At 35.9% G+C, this 21,251-nt stretch overlaps 1 pseudogene; it reads right to left on the bottom strand.

Annotated features, from left to right (window-relative positions):
• Positions 1-1,033: 1,033 nt before the first annotated feature.
• On the bottom strand, positions 1,034-1,729 carry LOC102728189 (glutathione peroxidase 1 pseudogene; annotated as a pseudogene).
• Positions 1,730-21,251: the final 19,522 nt, after the last annotated feature.

Below are 21,251 nucleotides of genomic sequence, written 5' to 3'. Positions count from 1 at the left end.
AAATGCTTTTAAAGTTTCTAAACCCTTACTCTCAATTTCAACGTATTTCTTGTCACAGATCAGTACAAGACAGTTTGTGGACTGGTACTGATCATGGAATGTAGTTTAAATGGGACTGACTGAATACTTTAGTGGCAATCTTTTCTTTCTCCTTATAGAATTGCCATCAGGTATTGAATATAATTTTAGTCTACCTTGTTTTTTTAATCCCTACATTACTATTACTTGAACCGTTTCATGTAGTTAACATTTGTTTAGATTTATACATTTCTCAATTTCATTGCCTTATTTTTTTCATCTCAGACCTTCCTTTTGTGATACTATTCATCTTTCTGAAATAATCCTTTATTTCCTTTAGTGAGGGTAGGTTAGTGGCAAGTTCTTTGTCTCAAATGTCTTTATTTCTTCTAAAATCCTTAGTGATAGTTTAGTTTGGTATCTAATCCTAAATTGACACTTTTCTCCTCCTACCAAACCTTTCTCAGAATTTTGAGGATATTATTCTATAGACTGTTTATACTCATTGTGATATTGCACATTTTGTAAGTAATCTTTCTTTTTCTTTTGGCTACTTTTAAGTTTTTCTTCCTGCACTTGATATTTTTAAATATGTTTATAAAGTGTCTTGGTGTGGGTTTTCTTTTGTTTACTTTGCATGGAAGGACATGTGTTCGCTGAGCCTAAATATTCTTATTTTTCCTCAATTCCGTTAAATTCTTATTCACTGTATTTGCCAATATTGCCCCCATCATATTTCATATTGTCCTCTGTGAATCAGATTAGAAAAACTGAGACATTTCTATTCTATCCTTCACATCTCTTAGCTTGTGTTTTCTTTTGAACTTCAATTTTTTGAATTTCTGTGGTACATTTCTTCAAATTTGACAATTCTCTTCACAGTTTTTTTTTTTTTTATTCACGACTCTATTCTTTTGTTTCAATGATTATGTTTTATTTTTTTTATTTTTTGCTGACACTGGGCACTTTATTAGTGAGGAGCCTTGGTTTGGGGAGGGGGTGTTGGGATGCAGAAGAAGCACCCATCTCAGAGGATTTTCCCGGAAATCAAGCGTTCCTCCATGCAGATTTCGAGGAAACACCATTGTGCATGAAATCCCTCGAGGACAGTGCTGTGACTGCCAAGCAGCAGAGATAGGCGGATTGCCTGGGCACAACTGGGCCCCCAGGACAGCAGGGCTTCGATGTCAGGCTCCATATTCGATGGCTGGAAAGCAGCGGCTGTAGCTGCGCACAGGCACACCATCAGGTCTCAAAGTCCCAGACGATGTCGTTGCAGCCCACCAGAGCCCGGGTGATGAACTTGGGGTCGGTCATGAGCGCGATGGCGTCCTAAGACGAAGAGGGGGTGCGCCTGCACGCCATTCACCTCGCCCTTTTCGGAAGGCGAGAGGTTGGGCTGGAGCCAGCCGCGGGCTGGGACGTGCTCGAGGGAATTCAGGATCTCTTCGCTTTTGGCGTTTTCCTGATGCCTGAAATGGTGGCGGCGGAAGCCGAGCACGACCAGGCCCTGGGGCCTGAGGCGCCGCTGCAGCTGGTTCATCTGGGTGTAATCCCAGACCTTTGGGCCTCAGAGCGAAGCCACATTCTGGAAGAGCAGCACCTTGCCCCGCAGGCAACCCAGGCTCATGGGCTCCCCGCCGGCTGGTGGGCGCGCAGACAAGGCGGACCTGGAGTGCCGAGCGGCGCGCAGGAGGGGCTGTGTGAGAAGAGTGCATTATGTAATTTTTATTTATAGATTACCTATTTAATTAATCTTCAGATCTCTGTAATACTAAATATTATCTTTAATTTTGCAGATATTTGTTTCCATCTTTTATTTCTTTAAACGTTTTAAAAGTCCGTTTTTACTCTACATCTATTACTTCAGCTATTGGAGAAATAGGGATTTAATTCTCCTGTCTTGATTTTGCTGAATAGCACTTGTGGTGCCATTTTTATAAAACTTTTATAATTTTGGACTGTGAGTTTGGTTTTGGTGGCTTTTTTCTGTGAGAATCATTTGGGGCCACATTTGGGCCATAATTTGAAAGATAATTTTTTAAAATATAAGTGCCTTAGAAATGTCCATAACTCATGATTATTTTATGTTAATATACCTGTATGATTTGTTTTGCAAGGTACATAGTATAAATCTGATTATCGAAACCATGATGTGAGAGCAAGTTTGTATTTGTAAATTTGCAGACTTGTTTCCATCACAGCACAGGCCAAGCCAGATAAGTACGCTTGTCATGTTTATTTATTGGCTTATTTTCTTTTAGAGTTTCTCCCTGGTCTGGAAAGGGGAGTTAGAGAGAAATCTAATTTAACCAACCCCATCTACCACCCTCCCCCCCCAACTCTGATTGCATGGGCCAAAGTTCATTACCTATATTCTCTGGTAAAATTTGATTTCTGATGTTGGTAGAGATAATAGCTTTTAGCTTACCATTCTGGCTTTTACTTTTCTCTTTGATTTGGGTCCTTTGGTGTTTTTATTACTTGGGGTGGGGTTGGGCTTAACTGTAGATTAAAAATAATGTTTATTGTATTTTTTCCAGAATTTCTGGCTGTATTACAGTGAGACATTGTTCAGGATATTTATCTTGCCATAGTGTTATTTGAAATGTAAGCATGTGGTCCAATTCATGTTCTCTTTTCTTTCTGTACCCTAGTCATACTTTACATCTTTCAGTCACTCAAAAATCTTTAGTTACTTTCCAGCTCATACTGTTTTGGTTAGGGTAAGATTAAGCATACTCCAGCTGTAAAAATAAACTCCCAAATTTCAGTGCCTTAAAAAGAATAGATGCTTTTTGTTTACTCATCTAACAACCTAATATGGGCATTTCTTGGTGTCAGGTGACTTTCCTTCATGTGGTATTTCAGGTATCCGTGCTTCTTCCATCCCAGGGGTCAACCAGGGAATAGAAATGACACACACCACTTTCATCAAACTTCTTGGATGGGAGTTAGCCACATAACCACCTGTGGAGGCAAAAGAAGCATAAGAAACACTCCCCAGTCAGGGCTATATCTAATGAAGATTGCACATTACAGTGGGAAAAACTCTCAGCGTTGATGTACAGATACTCATTTCTGTGACAGGTGCTTCTGTGTATGATATTCCCTGTGCCTGGACACTTTCCCTCACTTACCCTCTCTGATTGACACTCTTTTGTGCTTTGTTACCCAATCACAATCTAGGAAAGCTTTTCCAGATTAAGTGAGGGCCTGGCTTCATAAAAACAACCTAATAAATCCTTCACTCCCTCTTAGCACTTATAAAATTGTAATTGTTTTAATGGCTGTGCAATTGTTTCCTCAGTCTCTAATTCCTCCACTAAAACAAGCTCTGTAAAGGAAGAGCTCATCTCTCTCCCACCCCTTCACCCCTCCCCCGCTCATGATATTACTAGTTCCTTAGGGTCTGGCAAATTGTGAACATGCAATAACTGTGTGTTAATGCATAAAAAAATAAAGGAGGTTTGCATAAAATGATCAACAAATTTATAGTGGAAACCATGACATTTAGTATCATCAAACTCTTGAATGCTTAGCTTGTATAAGTAAGTTAATCAGTCCACAAGGGGAATTTATGGAAGATTCGCTCAACAGAGCAGGTTCTGTGACAAAGCCAAGTACATATTCTTTGTCATTAGGTGTCTCATATCTACGTGAGGGGTGGAGATGTGAGGCATTTCTAAGCTGGAACATTAAAACTCTCCTCTAAAAAATTTAAAATTAGTAAAATATAGGTTATGATTATGCCAAGATATGTCAGCTGTGATGTTGCCACAAATGCTATATTTTAGCCTTCCTGTTAGAGACATACATGGTTTCTTATACCTCCTTACTCTGGGAAGCACATTTCTTGCCTTATAGAAAGAATAAAGCGTGTTCCATTTAGATGTCCCATCAAAGGAATATCATACAATTAAATATGCATTTGGTCCTATAGTCTTTTTTTTTTTTTTAAAGATTTTACTTATTTACTTGAGAGAGAATGAGAGAGAGCACATGAGAGGGAGGAGGGTCAGAGGGAGAAGCAGACTCCCTGCCGAGCAGGGAGCCCGATGTGGGACTCGATCCAGGGACTCCAGGATCATGACCTGAGCCGAAGGCAGTCGCTTAACCAACTGAGCCACCCAGGCGCCCGGTCCTATAGTCTTTATTATCTAAACTGTTCAAGTAGGGAGGTTTTATGTGCTCAATCATTCTCTCCAATTTCAAGTATTAAGATCAAAGGTTTTCTTTTTTTCTCTCAGAAATATAATGAAATAAAATTATAGACTTCTTTTTTTTTTTTAGATTGTTTTTTTTTGGTAGAAATGGGTTATTTGGAATTTATTTTCTTCAGTTTTTTAAATTGAGGTATAATTGACATTAATTCATTTCAGGTGTATAGCACAATTATTCCATATTTGTATATGCAAAATGATATACTTCTTAAAGCAAATAAAATGAGTGTTGAGGTATACATTGTTTCATTAAAGATAGTAATATGTCAAATATGTGTTGGCATATTTAAAAACCTGATATCTAATATTTTTATGAGCTTTTATGTTTACTTTTTTAAGTTTTTCTTTTGTCTTTTTTTTTTAATAGGTTTCCTGGCTTCTCTTAGGAGCTCCTTACTTTCATGTTGCAAGATTCCTCCAGACCAGGTAAAAAGAAGGCAATGAACTTATTTGAACTTTCTTGGTAGAAACTTAGTTTTGTTGAAATATTTGCACGCCTTCTATCTGACTCTTTAATATACATACACCACTATTCGCCAGTGCTGTATTCTTCATCTTAAGTTAGTCATTGGTAAAGTGCTGCTTATTGCTGCTTCAATTTTTTACCTGTGTGGTTTTGCTTTGAACATATTTTTTTTTTTAACCATTCAGATTGACTGTGAATTATATCAGGAGAGCAGCCTTTTAGTAATCAAGGTCAATAGGAATCTCTACTCCTAATAAGTCATATAAAGCCTTTGCTGTGTGCTATTCCACAGGGCAGAGTAGAAGCTGTTTTATTGACCAGGCTTTCCTAAGGGGGCCTTGTAGCATTTGCAATTTTTGCCCTTAGGGGCTGGTAAAAGAGACCTCTGCTACTCTTTTAATCAGTACCAGAATCAGCAATTAACCTATAAATGTAGCTGGTGTCCTAGAAATGAGGCAATGTAATCTTTTCTCATTACTTCTTATGGGAAAATTACTTTTGACATATGTGCTTTAAGGTTGCTCACACTTTTCAAGAAATATCCTTTTAGCCTATGTCAATCAGTACACATATTACCTCTTCGTAGATGATCACATTTTGGCTTATCTGACCTAAACTGTTCTGCGTTGTATTTTGCCTTTATGCATTTAAGGGTGCCCTGTGCATATTTCTATCGGAATACTTATCACAATGTTGTATAATCATCCTTTTACTACCTTGACTGTAAATCTTCTGAGATTAGAGAGCATTTATCTTGATAAATTCAGTTACTAGGAAAGTGATTGGTTCTTCATTAATAATGGCATTTCAGATCAGCCTTAGGAACCAAGATAGTTTCTGCACAATGAAGAGTGCCTAGCACATAGTAATCTCTCAATAAATACTTCTCAAATAAGATTCTTAATAACAACACCTATTGGGGGCACCTGGGTGGCTCAGTCAGTTCAGCGTCTGACTCGTGATTTTGGCTTAGGTCATGATCTCATGGGTTGTGGGAGCCCTGCTTAGGGCTCCACACTCAGTGGGGTGTCTGCTTGCTTGTCCTTCTCCCTCTGTTCCTCCCGTCTGCTCGCCCACACACACTGTCTCTCAAATAAATAAATAAATCTTTAGAGAAATAATAACACCTAATGTATAACACTTCTTTTATGATAGGCATAGTTCTGACTTACATTAACTCATGTGACCCTCAAAACCACTTTAGTAGGTAGGGCTATTATTTTCTCCATTTTACAGATGAGTAACTGATGCAAGAAATGGTGAGTAAATTTCCAAATGGCACACAGCCAGGAAGTGATGGTGCCATGAGTCAAATCTGGTCAGTCTGGCTCCCAAGTCCATCCCCTTAACATTACTGTAGGAAAAGCTTCTGCAGAAAGAAAGGACTTGCTGATAAAACATTTTCACATATAAGAGGAAGAAATATTTATACTTACACAAAAGACTGACACTAAGTATAAATATATGTTCTTATAGGGTATATGAGAGGTAAAGGGAAAGTTATAATTTGCATTCCTGCACATTTTCCATGAACCAAAACTGTATATCATTTTTCCAGAGAAGTTTATAAATAAAATGAAACCTTTTTATGTTTTATATCTGGAATTAAAAGACCCAGTGCATAATTAGAAGTGATGAAAAGACTTTCAGTTCTTAATGTTGGACTATTATAATTTTTTGGGTAGTATCTAAATTAATATTACCATGATAATAAAATACTACAAGGGTATAAAGATATGCATCATCAAAATTTTCTCATTAATGAATAGTGTGTTAAGCTCTCATACTAATGAAATGAGACTTAGGATAAAAACACATTGGGAAATTGTCCGTATATTCTTGATAATTAAATAAAAGATCTATGTAATAGTAGACTGTGATACATTGTATAATTCACTTTAAAACCTTTTATTTTCATAAGGTCTTGAAATACAATGCCCAATTGCATTAGGAAACATTTACAAAATTTAGTTTAAAATATATGTTACCTTAAAATTTGTAATACACCTCAATATACTTTAACAGAAAAATAGAACAAAGCTTATAGACATACCTAAAAATTGAGTTTGAGATAAAGTATGCTAATCTGGCATGTGCATGTTCCGAGTAAATAATGTATTCTAGTTAAAAAATGGTTTACTGCGTAAATGTACTCTCTGCATAGAATTCTAGGGAAAAAAAATCAGCCTTTGAATCTGGTTTTGGGAATTATTGCAAGAGTATTCATCTTGAAGTTAGAATTGTTCTCCCACTGAAACTTAAATTTTTGTGTGCAATAATCTGAGTTTCCTAAAGATAAAGCTACTTGAAGCTGATTCCTAATTTTAACAAGGTTTTTGCTTTGTTTTAGAATTTGGCTTAAATTGCCAACTTATATTAAATTACCTTATTTTATTTAAAATTATAGGTAAACATAAATAGATATACCAATAAATATAAAATTTAAATGATCTATTTATTCAGTTCTGGGGCATTATTCCTCAGCCTTTCCCCGACACTGGCTAGCTTCAAATAATTCTCTTTCTTTCTCTCTTTTCCCTCCAATCTCTGTATTATTTCAAGCTTGTATTTTAGATTTATGGACTTTTTCACTAAAGTTTTCAATTTTGGCTTGTTTTTGTGTGTGTATGTATTTGAATTTGTGATACAAAGAATGAGCCTCACGGTACCATTAACACTACCATTTTTAGATTTCACTTTGAATTACATATTCAAAAACTTACAAATAGGAGCCAAGCTATGTCTTCTTTTCCTAAGAATTATAGACCCCGGGCTTTTCCAGAGAGACTTTTTAGCACCATGGGATAGCATAAGCCCTTAAATTCCTAGTATTATTTTCCACAATCACTGAATGACATGCATTTCTGGGTCATTGTACATTTTCCAAGTGTTTTGCAGCCTCCTCATAGAATAGCCAGTGAAAAAGAATAGTTTTCAGTTTGACAGTTATGGGATTGCAGTGCTACTGTTTGGTAATGTAAGGATAAATTACAGTCTCATTTACACCATGTTTTTTTCCTTATGATTCCTGTGTTCTTATTTCCTTTAAACAAGGTATTCCTGTATCTGTCACTTCCTGAAAACTCAATTTCTATTATGATGACATTCTTGGAATTTCTTCATGTAGAATTTCTCATGGTCTTTAAGAATACCATGATTATTGGACCCCCAGAAAGTTATAAACACTTATCTTTGTGGAAATTGTGTGAATTAAACATAAATACCAGAAGTTCACTTACTTTGACTCAGTGGACACTCTCTTCAAAGACATTTAAGAGAATTGTTATGGCATGAGTTGGGGACATGTGATAATTCTCCACAGATTAAAAAAAATGAGTAATTTAGGAAGCCATGCATCTAAATAATAGTAGCTGGTCAGATTACTTAGAAACCAAAGAACCTAGTCGAGATGTTCTTTTAGAAGTAGTAAATGTAATGCCTTTCCATGTAACCTGAGTCTGTTTTTAAATTCAATTAAATTCAATATACTATATAATAGTTTTCATTATATTCTACTCAAAATTGCAGAGGATAAACAGACAAGGTCAATGGTATGTGTGTTTGTTCTTTAAACTTTTCTATAGCTTTGAGAATATCTAATAAAAATTTCGTACCAAACCTATTATACATTAGTACAAGCAATAAAGTAATAATGAGTAAAATCTACATAGCCTATAATTTGAGTATGTGGTTAAGTACCCCATAAATAATTGGTAACTTTTAACAAAATATATGGATCTCTAATCCTTGTTTTGCTTATCTGTTAAATGAAAGTAATAAGAGTATCTCCTTCATAGGATTTTTCTAAAATTCTAATAGTATTAAGACAACTGTAAATATTAAATGAAATACTGCATATAAATTACTAAGCAGAGTAGCTAACAGTTGGTCAATAATTACTCAATAATTTCTTGTAATTATGATGATTTACTTATACATTTGTAATTTATCAGTTATATATAGTTTACATCATTGAATTCTTTTAACAAGTTAGGTAGCACAAATCTTTTATTTATTTTACAGTGTAGTATATTGAGGTTCAAAAAGTTGAGTCAGTTGTACAATCACATAATTAGTAGATAGAACTGTAACTTGAACCCATTGTTTATGATTTTAAGAATGATGCTGGGGACAAATGCATTAAGTTATTTTTAAAACCATATTTCAGAAAATATCTATATTGCAAAACAATCTTGTAACATAAAAATTCTAATTTAACTTCTTTGAATGTTCATCTTATTCAAAATCCTGTAAAAAAAAATGATAAATTATCTTAGGTAGTGATGTCCAATTTATTCAAGTTGTATTTTGTTGCCTTGACAAATTTTGGAGAGTCTTCTACTGGCTCCTCACAGACCTGGTTTTGAGTGCTGGCTCTCCCAGTTACAGGGCATTTGTGTATTGGGGATACTTAAAGAATGAGACGGAGTCGCTGTTCTTGTCAGACTTCAGTGTCTGGCACAAAGTAGAGATTACAAGCTACAATTATTGCTACCACTAGAATATTTCAGTTGTTGAAGTGCAGAATTTGTTAATTTCTATTTAGGTTTCTAATATCAAGGTGAATTTTATGTTTAATGATTACATATTCAGTATAGTAAATACTTTATAATTGTGGAAGTATATTCATTTCATCATTGTATTTTTCTTGTAAGTAACATAAATGGGTGAGATCATCTAACTCAGCCTCTAGCACTTTAAGCTTTTACATCTTAAAACTTGGAATTGTCCCAGTGACTCAAAGTTATCTCATCGAGTCCTTATTCCAAACAATACTGTCCTTTGCTTAGGGCCAAATGGGTAGCCCCATGACTTTCTTAGGTTGTACATGCAAAATATGTCTATTCCTTGTTTTAATTTTCTATTTTCTAAGATAAATGTCTTTGATTTCTTCAACTGTTTTTAATGTGGCCTATTCTGAGACCCATCCCATGATGCTTAGTCTTTTTCTAAAAGTGCTTGCATTTGTCTATAAGAGTTCTACTCCCAGTCACCAGCCTCAGAGCCATGGGGCAGCTGTGACATTGGAAGTAGGTTCCTGACATTTTTATGATTTCTAAGTAGCAGTAGCAACTTTCTGACCTCAGGATAGGATTTAAAGAGAAATGACTTAAATGCTAGTGGCAGAGTCCCTGACTTTTCCTTTTCTAGTCTGATCATTGCTCCGATAAACCATTAAATTCTTGAAATGCCTCATTTTCCTTTCTTTCACTGAGCCCTGAATTATCAATTTGTAAAATGTGTATAGGGTCCAAACCATAGTTCTTGGCACTTAGTACATTAAATGTGAGTACTTTAAAAAGCTTAATTTCACTTAATTTCTTTTCACAAGCATCCCTATTACAAATCATTAAAAAAATAGAGTTTATTTTTAATATGTTCAATCAGAGAAGATAAATTCAAGAACAACACCTTTTCATGTGTAAATTCATTTAACATATATTTATTGAAGGTCTATCATGTTCTGAAAATTGTGAACATGATGGTTAGCAAAATAGACACAGTTCAGGTCTTCATATATTCCATTTCAATGGAAAATGCACTCCACAGAAATGGAAATAAATGAATTAGGGACAGTTTTTTTTCTTTCTGAACAGGATTACATTTCTCATGAACTGGAAAATCTAATGAACTTTGCTTGATTTTAATAAGAATACCCAGATGGGCCCCTGTTTGTATGTGTGCTCAGTTACTGATTCAGTGATGGCTGTCTTTCCTATTGTAGATAGAGCCAATCACCATCACCCTGGCCGCTGTGGACTAGAAACATTTCCTTCTGGACAGCCCCATATCTACAACTTCTTATTTCACATATGTAAAGATGACTTTTCATGTTTTAATGATCTCTCCTTGCCTTCTGTAGTTATACATATCATTCAGCACTATTGATGATGCTTCCTCAGATTTCCTGATAATGTTTTCATGGGTTTCCTATTCTGATTTTTCTTTGGGAGCCAAAGAACTTGTATCCATTCTCCTTTCCTATCTCCTGTCTTCCTGCAGCAACACCACTTGTCTTGCAAGCTTCCCAGTGGGTAGGCTTCTTTCACCTTGCCTTCAACGAAGGCATAATTCTACTCAACCTGCAGTTAAAATCAGTGCTTTGGTTTAGGGTCAGAGAGAATCTAGGTTCCTCAGTACTTGGGACTCAGGTTTTCCTGTACAGACAAGATGGGATATTTAGAGTTCAGGCCCACTCTGAGATACTTCACATTTCAAAAGTTAAGTCGACTTTTGTGGTCTGGCCTCAGAACCAATAACATTTTTTGCCTTTACTCTAATGTGCAAGTGTGTTTTGAAATTTAAAAAGAACAAAACAAAACAAAAATATTCCCCAAAATATTTACAAGAGAATTTTTTGGGGGATTTATATTGCAAGTTTACCTAAAATAATAGTTCTCTGCATTTTATGCAGTTAAGTGGCAGTCCTATTCGTATAGTCCATGGTCCCAAGTAAAACTACCTCATATTAAGTTACACTGAGGTAAGTGGAGATAGAGCAGTTGTATGTCTATGTAGAAAACTGTACTAGAACATTGAATGGAAAGCGATAGAAACCAAGGATTTGATTATTTTCTCAAACATACCTGGTTTGAGATGATTTAATCCGGTATATTTAGTCTTGCTTCCAAGAGGTCTTTTTTTTTTTTTTGGATCTGCCATCTGAATCATTAAATTTTCCCCCTTCCTCAGGAATATTTTCCCTACCTTTCCTACTTCCACTGATCCTCAGATTTGTGTATAAACATGACTGCACAGGGAGTTGGATACCAGTATTTGAGTGTAGAATTGGGCCCATAATGGGTATTGAAATAAAAAGAATAATGAATTAAAAACCTGTGTACTTAAATGTGTGTTTTCCATTTCTGACTGAAAATGCTGCTCAAATGAAAGCCAATTTTCTTTTTATGAACTGAACTCATAATTAGGAACTTGAATTATAATGTCATAGAAATGGTAGTTATAACATAGACATATTACATTTGGTTAGATTTTGCACAAGGGAAATTCTCCTTTGTATTAACTGGGCATTTAATTCTAACTCCACAGAAGGTAACTTTGAAATTGCAGGCTGTGGACTGTGCCCTGCTCAGGCACTCTGCCTAGGTCATGGTGGCCCATGGAACATCAGGGCCAGCCACTGAAGACTGTTTGACTCGAAAATTGTCATTTCAATTTTTATGGATTTCATTTTAAATTCTTTTTTAATCGTGTGGTTCCATTGTCCATGGCATAAATCTGGGGGCAGGATTTGCATTTAGAATGCTATAAAATACACTGTTCCTTCGGGTATATGAAGGAGGGTACCCTCTACCAATTCATATAAATCAAGATGAGAATACTAAAAGCAAAGCAATTTGATTAGGTACTAAATTCAAACCATTACAAGATTGTGGTCTAACAGCCACTAGAAACTGAAGTCATCCTGCATCTCTAGCATTGTCTAGTGTGGAAAATTAAAATGACAGTTTTAAGAGATAAAGGTAATCTTATTCCTATTGAGCTTTAGGGTTCATGCCAGTTTATCTTGGTTATGAGGTGTAATGTAATATTATATACACATCTACTATAAACATTCAGACTTTTATAGACATGTCAAAAGGGTACCACTTGATGTAAAATAAAATAAATTACAACCTTGTAAAAAGTTCCATGATTTACTCTAACATAGGTACACTCTTTCTCCACCCTTTCTGCCATCTTAAATCCCCAGGAGAAACTGAAGAGAAACAACTGTAAATTTTACTTTAAGAGTTATCAGAGCAATAATGTAAGTTTTCCAATGTCAGGGATCAAAATCTACCTTTGCTTTTATTACAAGATAATATCATCAATGTTTACATATTACCGATGAATAAATTCTCTGAAGCTCTTCAAGCTTACATTTAGGTAATGTGCCTATGGAATTTTCCTTTCATAAGTCTTACAGTAATCTTACATACATTGAGTTTGCCACAAAAATATATGTTTTTTATTTCAAGTGGTATCATAAGTCCATAATTTCCTTGCATTTCTAAAACAGATATTTAAAAAAAACCATACATCTAGAATGTAGATTAGGAACCTTCTTTTTTCAATGTGTGTCCTCTTTAAAGCTAACATAATTTTTTCTCATCTTATATTCTGTCAATGACACTGCTGTGGGCTTGATTTTTTTTTTTTTTAATGTGTAGGAGATATTTGGCAAGTAATAACATTCCTTTCCTATCAAGTTTTACAGCTTTTATGTAGCCAGAACAACCCATTTAAACTCATATTCATTCTATACATACTCGCTTTTAGTGATATTTCTTCTTTGTATGCCCTCTTATAATTAGGAAGAAGGCCCCAAAGGGCCCAAGTAGACAACATGTGAATGTAATTATAACACTTGACTTTTTTCTGTCTTCTCCTTGTATGTATGTCTGTGTAGTATATAGCATAACTTACTTGGGAGAAAATTCCAACCAGGAATAAATTACATATTGAGCTTTTAGCTAATTTATGGCAAACATTCATCATGGTTGCCTAACGGACACAGTTTCCTTTCACCTATATTAAGAACAGTAGAAAGACTGGAACTGCCTTTCATAGAGAGCTTCCTCTCACATTTGGAAGTTGAACCAAACAACCAAACTTCCAGTCAACCCTGTGTCCAGTGTCAAATCATCATGTAAGCCTGGTCTTGCCGCGAAAGGGATTCTTAAGAGGGCTGAAGTTTGAGTGGTGAATTAGTGAAAGACGTGTGATCAGCCAGCATTGTTTTAAAGAAGACAATTTATAGCTACAGGAAGTTAAGGTCTGAGGAAAGAATTGAGACATTACTGCTCCGTAGTATTAATTCTCAGGGCCAAGTTTCCCAGTTGTGGTTGTCTTGTAATGTAACAAGTTCTACAAGGGCTGTCTCAGGCACCAACAGGCACCACTCTGAGACAATCCTCTCTCTCATATTTAAAAGGCTCTTTCTTCTCTTGGGACAATTAAAGTTGTTCTCAATGCAGGGTGAATTTCCAGAGACCATATTTCTCATTATGAAATAATGCATTTTCAATATATTTGAGATTAACCCAGGAATTGTTAGTCTCAGTTCATACTGAACATGCACGTGGATGACCAAGTAAATGTTTTGTGTAAGTGCCTTTACTTTTATAACATGAACGTATAACATGTTAACATGAGCATATTGTACTTGGGCTACTAAGTACAACTATGCAAATTGTTCACTGTTATTAATCTATAAGGGGCCCTTGCCGTAAACTCTGATGTTAATGATGCCCTCTAGAGGTCTGAAATATGGTAACTTGGGTTTCTACTCTGAGTTTATTTACTAATTTTCTTGTTTTTATTCCCAATTAGAATCATCTGTTGCCCTAATCTGTCACTATCTAAGCTTACTTGTTCACATTTTATTCTTATGTCATCTGTCTTATGTTGGTTATAATGATAACAGCTAATAAGAAGTAACATTATTTAACTGCATTATCACATTTAATCCTCATAATAACTCTCTGAACGAGATTTTATTACTGCTCTCATTTTACAGATAAGAAAACAAAAGCTTTCAAGGATACAGCTTTTAAATTGGGGAGCCAGGATTTTTAACCCAGTCTTTCCGACTTGAGAGCTAGACACCTTCATTATCAATTCACAGGCAAACTACTATTACATTCTAAATAACAGCTATGCATGAATAGGGTCTTTCCTCTGCCATATTATCTCCTGGGGCTTTGGCCACCTGCTTAGCTCTTTTGTTGCCTGCTTCCAACTTTTTCCTACTACCTGTTAACCAGTCAGATTTCCCATCTATCTGCCTTGCTCTACGAAGTCTTAGTTGAAGTAGATGAAAGTTTTATGGAAAGAAAACACTTAGGAAATCCAGGCCCAACGTGCAGGAAAAAAAAAAAACCCAAAACAAAACAAAAACCTTAAACTATGTCAAAACTTAATATTTTCCTTGGACCATATCTGTACATCTTAGGAAATGTAGATTGATATTAACAAATTAAATCTATTATGGGTTCACCCATATCTGGAAGGGTTTAGTTTATTTTACTTTAGCCTGGCTGAGTTATCCTTTGACTCCTTGCCACTCAGTCTAGGTGATGCAGCTCCTAGAAATCTACAAATTCAACACGAGGCTCTTACAAATATTGAAGGATGTTGGTTTATGGGTGGAGGCTCCTCCTGAGACTACTGAAGAGGTGTGTTAAGTGAAAGGAGTAGGTGGGAAATTGCAGAAGTCTGAGAGAGTTAAGGGAATGTTACAATTGGAATAGGCAGAGAAAACATGAGAGTAATGAGAAGAAAAAAATATTGATGTTTTATGGCTGGCAACTAAAAATAAGTTCTAAGAAACTAAACATGCTGACCCACCTAACAGGGAAGAAAAATTTACCTGTTTGAAGATATCTTTAATCTAACTTTATGTAATTTTTTTTTTAAAGATTTTATTTATTTATTTGACAGAGAGAGAGACAGCGAGAGCAGGAACACAAGCAGGGGGAGTGGGAGAGGGAGAAGCAGGCTTCCTGCCGAGCAGGGAGCCCGATGTGGGACTCGATTCCAGGACCCTGGGATCATGACCTGAGCCGAAGGCAGACGCTTAACAACTGAGCCACCCAGGCGCCCACTTTATGTAATTGATATTAAATCAGTTTAGCCAGTATTGATTGGGTAATGAAGCAATACCAAAATTATGATAGGGTCTAGTATAGATAATTTCAGAGTATAAAGATATGTTTGTAAGAAATATTTTATAAATTAAACATCTTAATGGAGTAGTATTCTAAGAGGTCATAGAAGATTTTTAAAAATTGTGAATTGGGGCACCGGGTTGCTCAGTCGGTTAAGCGTCTGCCTTCAGTTCAGGTCGTGACCTGGGGTCCTGGGATTGAGCCCTGCATTGGGCTCCCTGCTCAGCAGGGAGTCTGCTTCTCCCTCTTACTCTCCCTCTGTTCTCTCTCTCTCTCTCAAATAAATAAATAAAATCTTTTTAAAAAATGTGGACTGAAGTAAGGCCCCTGACACCATTTTATTTAGTCTGAAATCATGTTTTCTGTCAAGTAGAAAAATGTGAATGCAATTTTGTGTCCTGCAAAATACTATTTTTTCCTGACAAATCATATAATGCCATATTGTTTTAATACTAATTTAATTGATTTCTTTTATCTTTCATGCTTTGGGAATACCTACATAGTATCTCAGCTCTAAAACAAGATAAATAGCTCACTATCAGCACATAACTTGAACCTTTACCCAGGTGTAAATGTAAAATAGGAATACATCAATTAGCATTCAACTAACATGGTCATTTGCTACGTTATTATCCCATTAAAACATTGTATATTTTTGTTCTTTATCAATGACTAAAACTCAGTAATTAGGAGATTGTGTCAAATAGCTGACTACTTAAACCCTAGAACTCTAGAAATGGCATATAAAATGTGAATTTTTAAAGAGTAGCTTCATAATTATGTGTGCAACAATAATGAATAGGTTCTACAGACCACTGATTTTAGGAATTAATGAAAGACAAGAAGCAATTTAGAACAGATGGATAAATAAAAACATATGATGATGTAGAGGAAGGAGTCATGTCAGATAGAAGGATGAGGCTGGTGCTTTTAGGGGAATTACACCCAGATTTTGATATGAATCTGTCCTCCTAACTTGCATAGCTGGTCTGCAACAGCAGTCAGCAAGAGGTTTATTTCAGAGATTGAATTTGAAAGTGTAGGCATTTGAGCTAACAAAGAAAAGGTGTGCTCCACCCCCCAAAGATAACAGCATTTCTATTTGTTTATTTACTTACTTATTTACTTTTTTTATTGGGGGGGTGGAGGAAGGGTTAGAGGGAGAGGGGGAGAGAGAGAATCTTAATTGACCAGCGGCTCGATCTCGTGACCCTGAGATCATGACCCTGAGATAATGAACTGAGCTGAAATCAAGAGTCGGACACTTAACCTACTGAGCCACCCAGGTGCCCAAGATAATGGAGTAGGAGATTCCTACAGAAATCAAGATATCATTGCTCCCAACCTAGTAGCACTTCATGCTTTTCCCCCAAATCGCTGTAAAACGTCATCCAAACGAAACATACTAGCATGAATTACTAAAACAAATGTTATAGATCTTAACCCAGGAAAATGAAAAAAAAAAGGAATCTGAGAGAGAACAAAGCATAAGATAAAGAAATATTGGTGTGCAAAGAGACCAATAAAATTTACAGTTAAGGCTAAACACTTGTTAGTGCATAATATTAAAATTTTGAAACAGTATAAAACTGAAATACCAGATAATATCAGCATGGAAATATTGGGACATGAAAAAGAAGGAAATTGAAAGCTGTTTCTGTGATAAATATATCCAGTGATATGAAAAATGCTAAATAGTGACAAAAATATGATTAAATAAGTGTGTTAAATATTAAAGGATGGGGGCGCCTGGGTGGCTCAGTTGTTAGGTGTCTGCCTTCGGCTCAGGTCATAATCCCGGGGTTCTGGGATCGAGCCCCACATCGGGCTCCCTTCTCTGTGGAAAGCCTGCTTCTCCCTCTCCCACTCCCCCTGCTTGTGTTCCCTCTCTCGCTGAGTCTCTCTCTGTCAAAATAAAATAAAATAAAATAAAATCTAAAAAAAAAAAGAAGTATTAAAAGATGATGATCATCAGAAGAAATTATGTGAATATTATATACACACACATATATCTCAAATCCCTGGAATAAAAAATAAATGAATAGATACTAAGAAAAATAGAAGAGACAAGTCCTGATTAATTATATCATTAATGGCCCAAACTTTGAAGAGTGCAAATACTACTTGAAATGACAGAGACTCCTGGAAGGTAAGGTGCATGGAAGGGGGGATAATTAATAACAAACAGAACCAAAGATCAGTTCCAGTTACATGCTACTTATAAGAAACACACTTAAAAATACACAAAATATTGTATTTGAAGAGATGGAAAAATAATAAATAATAATAGAAGCAAACAAAGGATTATTAATATCAGGCAAAATAGAAATCAAGGTGAAATTCTGCATACATCTTGAATTCCATAGACAGTATTTGTTATTTTCCTTCTGCCCAAAGAATGACCTTTTATTTTTCTTTTAGTGTGAGTCAACCGGTGCTACCTTTTTCAGTTTTTGTAGATATGAAAGTTTTTATTCTGCGTTTATCTTAAAGGGTATTTTTGTTGCATACAGAAATCTCAGTTGATAATTATTTCCTTTAAACATACGCAGAACTCACTCCATTATTTTCTGACGTTTTGTTGTTGAGAAGTCACCTGCTAATCATATTGTTGCTCCTTTGAAGGTAATTTGTGATTTTTGGTCCTTTGGCTGCTTCTAATTTTTTTTCAGTTTTAAACAGTTTTATTATATGTCTAGGTATTGTTTTCTTTTGTATTTATACTTTAGGATTTTATGGAACTTCTACAAACTGTGTTCATTGTCTTTAATTGGTTTTTTGAAACTCAGGGGCATTATTTCTTCAAATATTCTTTCAGTTCCATTCACAAATGGATTCCAGTTGTCCATTGGTTAGCATATTGGAGAATGTCTCACTTGTCACTTATACTTTTACTACTTTAAACTTACTCTCTTTTAAAATTCATTTTTATCCTTTTAACTTCAGTTTGTATATTCTCTATTGATATACCTTCCAGTTTACTGATCTTATGTTCTGCTCTGCCAGTATGCTGTTAAACCTTTTTTTGAGTTCTTATTTTATTGTACTTCTTAGTCTAGAATTCCCATTTTTTCTAGTTGCTTTTCTCATGTTAAATTTCTTTATTTTCCCCTACTTTCTTTTTTCTCTCTCTCTCTTTCTCTCTCTCTCTCTCTCACACACACACACATACACACACACCATATTTCTATGGCCCTGTGTCTTTGCTCTGCTAGTAATTTTTTAAATTAAATATTGGATATTGTATATTAAAACTACCGAGGAGGGGCACCTGGGTGGCTCAGTCGGTTAAGCGGCTGCCTTTGGCTCAGGTCATGATCCCAGGGTCCTGGGATTGAGCCCCGCATTGGGCTCTCTGCTCGGTGGGAAGCCTGCTTCTTCCTCTCCCTCTGCCTGCCTCTCTGCCTACTTGTTCTCTCTCTCTCTCTCTGTCAAATAAATAAAATCTTTAAAAAAAAAAAAAAACTACCGAGGATTGAGATGATATAATTGTTCTCTAGTGAGTTTCTGTTCTTTCTGTTGTTAGGTAGAATGAGGCTGATCACCTGAATCCATTCAAAGACAGAGCTGAGGTGAGACTAGGTTGTGATTTGGGTATTGCCCGGACTCCCCCTATCCTCAGTTAACATGCACTCCCAGGTCACAGTCATTCTGAGCTTTCAACTGAGAACCTTTTGTGTTTGCTGGAGTTTCTTACCTGGCTGTTCCTAAATTCGAATCTGAATTTCTTTAGAAGGGAAAGTGCTTTTTCTGATTAGCTGCTTGGCCTTTTGTCTCTCCAGTTTTAGACTTTGACAAATGTCTTGGAGAAAATCTGCCTGTGTGTCAAGCCTAGTTTTCTGCCCACCATTCTGCTGGCAAGCAGTGGCCATTTGCCCAAGCAAAGTACATATTCTCAGATTTATTTCCTGCACTCAGATTTGGCAATTCCCCAGAGAAAAATGCAGCTACAGAAACTCAGCTCAATTCTTTCAGTTCTCCTCTCCTTAGGATCTTGGCTGTGTAATCCTTATTGTTTTCAGCAGCAATTCTTTCTGCATTCTGTATGGCTTGTTTTTAGTTGCTTCTGTTGGCTTGTTTGTCCACCACATGCTCCTTTAACCTTTCTGGAAGTAAAACTCTTTGAACCAGTTATATATATATATATGATTATTTGTTGGATGTTTACTGAATTACATACTATTTTATTTATTCCTTAAAATAAATTTTAGGAGTATATATAACTGTTTCCATTTCTAGTATATGAATTGAAATTACTTTCCAATCTACATAGTCTCTACAAAGCAGGTTTTGAAATCATCTCCCTGTTTATGAAGAGAAACCCTGTGCTTTTCCTACTTATCGCATTTCTTTTTTTTTTTAAGGATTTTATTTATTTATTTGAGAGCGAGAATGAGATAGAGCATGAGAGTGGGGAGGGTCAGAGGGAGAAGCAGACTCCCCGCTGAGCAGGGAGCCCGATGCAGGACTCAATCCCGGGACTCCAGGATCATGACCTGAGCCGAAGGCAGTCGCTTAACCAACTGAGCCACCCAGGCGGCCCGACTTATCGCATTTCTTGATGCTGAAGAAAGTGAAGGGAAAGTAGAGCACCTTCAGAACCCTGAAGTCAAGGAAGTTTGTGACTCTTTAAGAAGTTTGCACGTGCCCCATGGACTGCTTCTGGGATGCCACTCTCTCTAATCTCTGAGTAAATGTACTGGAGTAGTTGGAGCCAACCATAGGGGAAAAAATGTGGAAAATAAATCACCATAATAGTATTACAGAGAACATGGATTGAGGATTATTTATGTGCCAAGCTCTCTACATGTATTAAAATGTTTAAAGCTCCCAGTAATCTGATGGCCTGAATCCCTTTTTATTCTTATTTCGCTAAGGTTGCAACTAAGCCTCAGAGAAGGTAGTAAATTAGCCAAGCCTCATAAGATAATAGGGTGAATGGTTTAACTTCAAAGGCCAGACATTATCCATTGCATATACTGCCCCCAAAGTACGAAGCCATTCTCTTTGTCTTGTTTGGGAGGCAAAAACACCCCAAGTTAGAGAAGAGAACCAAGGAAACAAATTTTGGTTGGACTCTTGCAATGACTAAATTTAAAAATGTTGCCTCACTTATATGTGGAGGCTAAAAAAGTTGAACCTATAAAAAACAAAGAGTAAAGTAGTGCTTATTAGGGGACTGGGTGGGGGACGATAAGAGTGAGAATGTGTAAGGGTACAAATTTGTAAGAAGTAGTAAGTAAGTCAGAGAGACCTAATGCACAGCATAATAAATACAGACAATGATACTCTACTATCATGTTGTAATGTGATAAATATCACTACATGGGCAGTCATATTACAATATATAAATGTATAAAGCAATAGGCTTATACCTTAAACTTACCCAGCATTACACATTAAATTTATTTTTTAAAAAGACATAATTTGGATTAAATATAAATGTTATCAAGACTTTATCTAATTTAGCAGTTTCTAAATTCTGTGGAAAAGGATATATAGTCCCTGACTATAATAAAACTAAGGAAACAATAATAATAATTTTATTATTAATAGTATTATTATAAAAATCTTTATATCTAGAAATTTATATGGACAAATGATCCACTAATGTTTAATCTTTTTCATTTTTTTAAAGATTTTATTTATTTGAGAGAGAGAGGAGTAAGAGAGAGAGCACGAGCGGTAGGAGGGAGCAGAGGGAGAGGGAGAAGCAGAGACTCCACTGAGCAGGGAACCTGAGGATGCAGGGCTTGATCCCAGGGCCCCAGGATCATGACCTGAGCTGAAGGCAGACACTTAACCATCTGAGACACCCAGGTGCCCCATCTTTTTCATGTTTTGCATTATTAAAAGCCTCTTTCAAAAATG

This window comes from Leptonychotes weddellii, chromosome 4, assembly GCF_054177405.1.
Source record: "Leptonychotes weddellii isolate Sample4059 chromosome 4, ASM5417740v2, whole genome shotgun sequence".
Taxonomy (NCBI): domain Eukaryota; kingdom Metazoa; phylum Chordata; class Mammalia; order Carnivora; family Phocidae; genus Leptonychotes; species Leptonychotes weddellii.
This window is presented reverse-complemented; position numbering and strand designations above follow the sequence as displayed.